The sequence below is a fragment of the Canis lupus genome, chromosome 9 (assembly GCF_048164855.1).
Source record: "Canis lupus baileyi chromosome 9, mCanLup2.hap1, whole genome shotgun sequence".
In the NCBI taxonomy this organism is placed as follows: Eukaryota; Metazoa; Chordata; class Mammalia; order Carnivora; family Canidae; genus Canis; species Canis lupus.
Window position 1 is genome coordinate 17,878,051 of NC_132846.1, and position 9,797 is coordinate 17,887,847.

The following is a 9,797-nucleotide window of genomic DNA, read 5'->3' on the forward strand; positions in this document are numbered from 1 at the left end:
TGCACTTGTGGTAATTTGTTACAGTGACCATAGAAAACTAACATAGTTTAGAAATGAATTCATCTTCATAGAGTTTATGTTGGATATTGTGATTAGTGTTCAAAATCCATTCTATCTTCCTTGTAGTGCAGTGAATATCAAGCTTTTTTGGTCCTAGTCCTATGGACCATATGATCATTTTTACATCATAACCCAATACACACACACACAAACATTCACATACCCTAAAGTAAAAGGCATCCTCAAAACAATCCTTCTTTACTCTATGGGGTATATTCTACTCTATTCCATTTCATTAAAATTAAATTTATTTCACAGCCATTAAATAAATTGATTTATCACCCACAAGTAATTCGCAACATAGAATTTGAAAAATGCTCTTCTAATATGGCTTCCTGTCTGGTAAAACTATACTAGATTGCTAAAATTTTCTTTCCTGGAATCCTTTGATAAGGGTCCAGATGTGATTAGATTTGGTCAATCAAATGCCCTTGCTTGAAATTGGAGACCACATTTCCACTTTTTTTCCCCTTTCTTGTCTCTTCTAGAAAACAGAGTGGAGACACTGGGTTTTTCCACAATGGAATTCTTGTTCCAATCACTAGATTTCTACATGTTGAGAAATAGAACTTGGAGCAGAGCAAAGACAGTGTGTTTCTGAAGTCAAAATTTCTAGTGGCAGCTTCTGATTGCCTTATTTGCTGATTGTAGCAAAGGAAGCCATTCCCTTGGCAGATCAGTTCTGAAGTGTTTTTATGGGAGTCGTTCCCCAAAGGCCAACTTAGAGCCTATTTCTCTAGCTCCAACAGTGATTTTATAAGCACTTAAACCTCTCTCTCTTTTTTAAACGTTTTTTAGAAATAATTTCTGTTTTCTGCAAACCAACACCGACCAGGACAGCGTTATAACCCTATGGGTATAATCAGAGAGGAGATCCCTTCTAAAAGACATGGGCAAATCACATCTATGGATCCTGGATAGGACTCAGCCTGAGGGTAATCATGAGGTATAGTCATATCAGAGATACAGAATCTGGAATGCCTGGGTGGCTCAGTGGTTGAGCATCTACCTTCAACTCACGGCATGATCCCAGAGTCCCTGGATGGAGTCCCATATCAGGCTCCCTGCATGGAGCCTGCTTTTCCCTCTGCCTATGTCTCTGTCTCTCTCTCTCTCTCTCTGTGTCTCTTGTGAATGAATGAATGAATGAATGAATGAATAAATAAATTTTTTTTTTAAAAAAGAGAGAGATGCAGAATCTTCCTATTTTGAACAATTCTGACTTTGAGTGACTATAGAGCTTTTAGAGGAGACAATGATCTTCATTCCTTTGTCAAGTACCTAACACTGGCTGTTAGTAGAGGCCAAACTACCAAAACACAGATACTTTGGGGATGCCTAGGTGGCTCAGTTGGTTAAGCATCTGACTCTTGATTTCTGCTCAGGTCGTGTTCTCAGGGTCATGAGATTGAACCCTGATTGAGCCTCACATCAGGCTCTGTGCTCAGCAAGGAGTCTGCTTGAGATCTCTCTCTCCCTCTCCCTTTGCCCCCCAACCCATGTGCACTCTCTCTCTCTAAAATAAATAAATAAATCTTAAAAAAACTCACCACAGGTACTTTGTACCATATGTATGAATATAGTTGGGATATGTCTTTTCAATTTGGGGGTGATTTTCTTTGCATTCTTTAGTCTTTAATCTTTGAGAACCCTAAGGAACAAAAAGTTTTAAAAGCACAGGTTGATTTTATGTGTAAGCATATATACATATGAAAAATATTTAATTACTGATATGACCCAGTCATTGGCAAATTGGAACATAAAGAATGGATGCTAGCCATAAATGCCTTGGGCAGCTGAGGTGGTGCCCTACAAGCTGACCACCAGCCTTGTTTATTAATGATGCATTGTTTGTCCAGAAAGAATTGGGATGCCTGGGTGGCTCAGCTGTTGAGCACTTGCCTTTGGCTCAGGGTGTGATCCTTGGGTTTGGGATCAAGTCCCACATCGGGCTTCTTGTGGGGAGCCTGCTTCTCCCTCTGCCTGTATCTCTGCCTCTCTCCGTGTGTGTCTCTCATGAATAAAAAAAATGAAATCTAAAAAAAAAAAAAAAAAAAGGAAAGAATTGAGTCTGTTTACAAAATCAATTATAAAAAGAGAAAATAAATGTAAACTCAGAAAAGTAAAAACTTTTGATGAGGGGTACCTGGGTGGCCCAGTCAGTTAAGCGTCAGAATCTTGATTTGGGCTCAGGTCATGATCTCAGGGTTGTGAGATTGAGCCTCTCCTTGGTATGTGTACTAGGCATGAAGTCTTACTTAAGATTCTCGCCCTCTCCCTTTGCCTCCTGCAACTGCCACCCCCTGACTTCTGCTTGCCTACACACCACCTCTGTCTCTCTCTCTCTCTCAAAAAAAAAAAAAAAAAAAAAAAAAAAAAGGCTGAAGAAAAATAGAAAGTAAAAAAAGACAAGATAAATCCAGAGGAAAAATGGATAGATAACATGCATGTTATAGGATCTTAGGCACTTTTTAAGGGACAGGAGGAAAAGGAGGGCAACTTCCATCATCACCAGGGGGCACTGCACCTGAAACAACTTACTGCTCTTTTCATAGGTTTTGAGGTGACTCACTTTCTCCATAATCCAGATTGACCACCTATGTATTAACCACAGGTTAGTTAAATAAGTGCCTTAAATCCTTAGAAAATTTCAGAGCAGTTTCCATTTCCTGACACAAAAATTCCCCTGAGTTGTCTCTTTTGCCAGAGGGCAGAGGGAAGAATAAATGAGAAATGTCTCCTCTGAACAGAAGGAGCATGTTTGAGTTCAACTTCACTGTGACAGACGGGATCTGAGTCACGGTGACCATGTAGGCATCTTGCGGTTTATTGATAGGAATAGGGTCTGTTTTTCAGCTTCATTCTCTTTCCCAGCCACAGTGACCTTTAATGATCACCAGACTGCCCATTTTGTGTCCCCTTTTCCTTATCTGCCTAGCAGATATTTGCTTTGTGGAATTTTATTTAGCCTAGATAGTTTTGAAATATGTGTTTTGAAATATTTGCTGAGGGTGAACATACTAACAAGTGAATAAAATTAGTGCCTCTAAAGCAGTACCTTCTAACAATTATTGAAAGAATCAATGTATTAAGAACAGTGCTGGCCTATATAGCAAGTGCTGTAAAAGTGATTGTAGTTATGCTGTTCCAAAGAAACTATTAGAAATACTTCTCATTCCCCTTGTGTGTCTTCACGTTGAAGGGCCAAGTGGTTAAAGAGACAGGCTCTCCTACAATCCCAGCAAAGCCGTTAAAGCTGTTTTTGCTCTTCAAACAAATGTCAAAAAACAGCAAGACTTTAGTCTGTTAACTGCTAATTTCCCAAGCAATTGAAACAAGAGAATCTGCAGGGCAGGGTTTTAGGGTTTAAACCTGAAACCAGAAATTAGTGCCAAGTGCTTTTTTCTTTTCTTTTCTTTTCTTTTCTTTTCTTTTCTTTTCTTTCTTTTCTTTTCTTCTTTTCTTTTTAAATCTGGTATTTTCCTCAGGCTAAATCATCCGTCCTGGGAACACAGGAAAGTCATAGCAATTAAAATATAGAAAGGTATATTTAGAAATATCCCAAATCGTCTTCATGGCAAATTTTGACAATCATTTAAAATGAGTGAAATTGACATCCATAACACCCTCCCTTTTTTTTTGCTAATGTTAATAATAATAGCAGCAAACAACAGCCGACATTTACTGAATCTTAATTATGTGTTGGATGCTGTGCAAAGTATGGCAAGTCTGCTGCAGGATGTAAAGCTCGCAACCAACTTATGAATTAAGTATAGATCTTGCAGGTGATGAAACTGGATGCAGTGTGGTTAAACAACTTGCCAGAAGTCTCAGGTTATAGTATGTGGTGGAGCAGATTTCACATCCAGGACATCTGACTCCAGAGTCCCTTATAATTCTGTATGTCTTACCTCCCTCTACTCATACAGATGAACAAACATGAATCAAGCAACTCCCTACTATGGCTTCCGGGCTGACTCAGTGGTTAATGATCATTGGGTTTTATATTAAACCTATTTACTGTAATTAGAATTGGTAGTTGGTAGGGTAAGCTAAAAAGTCCATATGTATGGAGGAATCATGACAATGATAAAACATTCAAATTCTTTTGGTGTTCTTGTGGCAGCTTTAATGCACAATAGATTAGGTGTTATAATGGATTTTAAAATAAATATTTGATTTATTAAAGTAATATCAAAAATCTAATTTTTTTCTTAAATGTTTTCACTTTAATGGAAAATATTATGATGCTACATAATAATCTAGGAAATTTCAGCAACTACTTGTAAACAGGTTTTATGGTTTCTTTTACAACTTCTAGATTAAAACTGTTCGAAGCATTGAAAAATATCACTAATGAAATCCTTTACAAGAATTTTGACAATACTTCACTTCAAGTACTCAAAGAACTCTCACAGTCTATCCAAAATATGGAAGCAACTCAAGTGTCCATCGATACACAAATGGATAGCCAACAAGTGGGGAGTATACTGAGAAGTTTCTGGGAATGACTGAGCAGTGATTTGACGGCTATATTTGGGAAAAGTAGCACTTGGGAAAAGCAGATGGTACTGGGTGTATATATATGTGTGGAGGCCCTTATTACTTAGACAACCCTAACCTTCTGTCAGCCCTACTATGAGTCACTTTCAAGGGAAAAGGTGTATTAGTACCAGTTATCTGTCTTCTTGTTTGTGGTGGGGAGAGGTGTGTGAACATAGAAGTATCAGTAGAAACTACAGGTTCACAGGAAGTCAATAAATTCCAATTGTTTCTCTTTATCACCAGTTATTTTTCACAATAATCTTATGGAGTAGGTATTGTTTTGCAAATAAGAAATTGAGATGTATAAATTAATATATCCAGAATTTCACAGAAAACAAATTAGAAACTCAGCCCAGGTTTCCTGACTTCAAATCCAGTGCTTACACTCTGCCAAGATTTCATATTTTTCAGTAAGCAAGAGTCAGGAAAGAGAATTTTGTGTGACTTAGCTACACACAATTTGGAGATGGTGCTTTGAGCCCTGGCAGGACAGAGGGTTGTATCTTAAGGGGAATGGGCCTTCTGGGATTCCCTGTTGTGCTCATGGATAGAACATTCTCTTTATTTTGGGGCAAATCACTCTGAGCCTCATTTCCTCTTATGAAAGGAGATAAATCATATTTTACATTTATTTAAAGATTTTATTTATTTATTCATGATAGAGAGAGAGGCAGAGACACAGGCAGAAGGAGAAGCACGCTCCATGCTGGGAACCCAACATGGGACTCAATCCCGGGACTCCAGGATCGCACCCTGGGCCAAAGGCAGGCGCTAAACTGCTGAGCCACCCAGGGATCCCTTACATTTATTTCTTTTCTATCTCCCTCACCAGAATGTCATCTCTATAGAATAATTGGTGATAAAAACAATTGGCCCACCTGGCTCCAATATGACCTCTTCTTAACTAATTACATTTACAAAGACCGTCTTTCCAAATAAGGTCACATTCTTGTTTGTTTTGTTTTGTTTTGTTTTTGTTTTTGTTTGTTTTCTTTGTTTTTTTTTTTTTTTAAAGGTCACATTCTGATGTATGTCGGTGGAAGGGTAGTTGGGACTTCAACATATGAATTTGAGGGAGGACACACAATCCACCCAAACACACTAAATAAGATATAGTCTTTGTTCTTGAGGAGCTCAACAATTTCCAAAATATGAACTATGAAGCAATTCCAGGAGATGTTTAAAGGTTTTAAGCAACCAATGGGTTTTTTGTACAATAAGCTAAGGAACTTTTGAGTTTTTTAAAATGTTTTCTTATTTTTTTTTAAAGATTCTATTTATTTACTCATGAGAGACACACACACACACACACAGAGGCAGAGACAGAAGCAGGCTCCATGCAGGGAGCCCAATGTGGGACTCAATCCCGGGTCTCCAGGATCAGGCCCTGGGCTGAAGGGGGCGCTAAACCGCTGAGCCACCCGGGCTGCCTGGAACTTTTGAGTTAAACCACTTAAGGAGCTTATTTATTTCAGGATTTCTCTAGGCTTTACAATGAAAATATATGCTAACACCCTTTTCGTGGAGGATCTCACGTGACTGTTTTTCTACAGCATCAATTTTAGGAAATGCTGGCAGAGTTTAAAAACACTCCTTTGAGAGTTAGGAAGGTGATTTTAGAAAATATTTGATGTTGGCTCCTCAGGTTCTGTATTTGTAAAATGCACCAACCACTCACAACTTTCTATAGAGGGTTGTTGCAAGGATCAGATAAGATCGGGTTTGTTAAATTGTTTAAAATTAGTAAAATATTATAGATGCCTTAAAGGCATTGCAATTAAATCCTAATAAGGAAGGCACCCTTTGAATCAGCTGGATAAAGATATTAGTTTTAGTGTCTAGATTTAGAGACTGGTATAACAAGAAATTCAAAGATATCTCTTAATTGTTTATTTGGAATAAAAACATAGTTGCTTTTTTAACCTCTTTGCTCATCTGCTATATTTTGCTTCCTTGTGATGTTGCCTGCAACATGGACTAACATAGTTGCCATGTTGGCTCCAGGACTCATCTAGCCATTGCTGGGTTGTAGCCAGTTTGGTAAAGGAGCTCTGACTTCTGCAGTGAGGGCTGGAGTGCAAGGGGGTGGAACAGTTATGTATCTTGATTTGAAGAGAATGGCACCTTATTATTTCAGAGCTATGTTCTAATCTGCCACTCTTTTCTGCTTACTTCCCAGGAAATTGGTGAGCACGTACCCAGGAATACCCAGCTATCTAGAAGCTTAGAAAACTGGTCTGTTACTATGACACCAAGAGTAAAATAAACGTGTGTGTGTGTGTGTGTGTGTGTGTGTGTGTGTGTCTAGTTGTTAATCCTGCCTGCCCAGAACACAGAGTGTCGAGCCCATTTGTTTCTTAGGTTTAAGGCGAGAAAGCAAGTGGTAGATTATGAAAAGTATATCAATATCTATTTTTAGAATAGGCATTGTTGGGTTAAAAATGAAATTCAGGCCTGGGAGTGAACGCTCATCAGTCCTTTTTCTTGACAAAGGAGAAATGCATCTAATTCAAACTGGTACAATTTTGGTAATAACCATGGTTACTAAAATGGATGCACTTTATTCTCAGTGAGAGAAAGCAGCATGATAACAGTTGCTCATTTCACAATAGCAGAGCCTCTTCATGGCAACTAAAAATGGAAGAGCCAGCCTATGTTTATAAGCAACTTATTTCAGCCTCAGACTATCCATTTAAGCTAAACAACATGATGAGATGCTTAAGCTAAACACCATGATGGGACACTAAGATTTGGTAAATACACAGACATGGATTTGAATGAGGAAAAAATGTGATGAAAGCATGGCACAAAAGGTTCAGAGGAGTGGAACAAGATGCTTTTCTTTAGTACATTTATGAGGCATTGATTGGCTCTAGATAATGGAACAATAACACTGATCCCAGATATTGACAGTAAAAGAAATCTGAAGTTCTGTTCACTGAGTTGTTTGCTATTAGTGAAGTTTTGGTGTGGGGAATATCCACAAGGTGCAAATACATTTGATAAAATAAAATTGGTGTTTAGATTCATTCCACATCTCGACAATATAGAAGGCTGATTTTGTATTCTCTGTCTTACTTTCTGAAGAAGGGGAAACACTTTCCTCTTAATATTCAATACATTTATACTTGAATTAGATGTAACTAGGAGTGATATTCCTAGTACCCATTGGAAACAGAACTCCTGTAGAAGTTTACCTGCTATTGAGCATATCTCGCTCAATATCCATAAAATGCCCGCCCAATTTCCTTTATCCGCAGCAATTTGCTTATAAAAATCGAACAGTTAAAAATCATATGTAAAATTGATTATGGCTAAAATGTGAGTAAATAATGTATGAAGCATCAGAATTTCTTCCAGTAGGATGCAAATATAAAGAGTTGCTTGTTTTTTTTTCCTTATTCAATAACTTTTTCAATAAATATATATTGAGTCTCAACTATGAGCCAGACACTTTGAAAACCCTTACCTTATTTAATTTTAGGGAACTCTCGTAACAGGTGATAAATGAATATATATATATATATATTTTTTTTAATTTTGACCAGTTTTTTTAAAGATTTTATTTGCTTATTCATGAGAGACACACACACAGAAAGAGAGGCAGAGACACAGGCAGAGGGAGAAGCAGGCTCCATGCAGGGAGCCTGATGTGGGTCTCGATCTCGGGTCTCTAGGATCAGGCCCTGGGCTGAAGGCAGCACTAAACCGGTGAGCCACCCGGGCTGCCCATAAATGAATATATTTTAAATAGTGATCAAAATGCAGATACTATAGAATATTTGGGAGAACGACATAGGATTGCTATATCTGATCGCTTTTTGCTTATAAAAACAATTCCAGATGAGATCAGGCACTTTCAGGGTGGTGCTAATTGAATTTAAATTAAAAAAATAAAATACAAATATCTTCAAATATTGAAAAAATAACAATTCCATAAGTTCACACACACACACACACACACACACATACACACACACCTTCAGCTAAACAAAACTTACTTGCATTTACGGTCTTGCTTTTATTATATATTATGTTCATGGCTTATTTCTATTAATTTCAGGATGATATGGAGTATAGCTAACCATTGCCGCATAACAAACAACTATAAAACTTCAAGGGCACATAGCAATGAACACCTGAGGCACTCTGCTTGTGCTCCAGACCTTCTGGTCTGTTGCACTTATCCCTTAATCTCCCCGGCTGGCAGACTCCCAACACCTATCCTTGTTGTGGCAGTGTTAGGGGTGCAAGAGAGCAAGCAAAACATGCAAGGCTGCTTACAGCCTAGATGTGGAGGCGACCCACTGTCACTATTAACATCCCATTCCATTGGCCAAAATAAGTAAGTAAAACATGGACACAGGAACTAGGGGAAGAATTGAGGTCAATTATACAATCTACATAATGGCCTAGCACTAAAAAGCAACATGTTATCTCTTTATGCCACTGAAGGTTGCTAGAAAAGTACTTTTCTGTAAGGAAAGGAAAGTATCATTATTGCTGTCAACATCATTACCACCATGATCTCCAACACATGTCATGCTCCTATATACCAAGCATGCTTCTAAAAGCTTTACATTTAATTTTTGTGGCAACTCCGTAGGGTAGTCATTCTGACTAAATAAAGAAGAGGTGGTATATATGTATATATATACCACCTCTTCTTTATTCATTCATCAATTGATGGACACTTGGACTGCTTCTATGATTTGGCTACTGTAAATAAAGCTACTATAAACCTAGGGGTGCATCTATCCCTTTGAATTATCAGTTTTGGGAGATTTTTTTGGGGGTGTAAATACAAAATAGTGTGATTACTGGATCATAGAGTAGTTCTATTTTAACTTTTTGAGGAAACTCCATACTATTTTTCACAGTGGTTGCATGAGTTTCAACTCCCATCAACAGAGCAAGAGGGTTCCTTTTTCTCCACATCCTTACTAACACTTGTTTCTTGTGTTGTTGATTTTAGCATTCTGAGAGGTGTGAGTTGATACCCCTTGGTAGTTTTGATTTGAATTTCCCTGATGATGAGTGATGTTGAGCATCTTTTCATGTTTCTATTGGTCATGTCTATGTCTTCTTTGGAGAAATGTCTATTCAAGTTTTCTGCCCATTTTTTAAATTGGATTATTTTTTGAGTGTTGAGTTGTATAAGTTCTTTATATATTTTGGATACTAACCCTTTG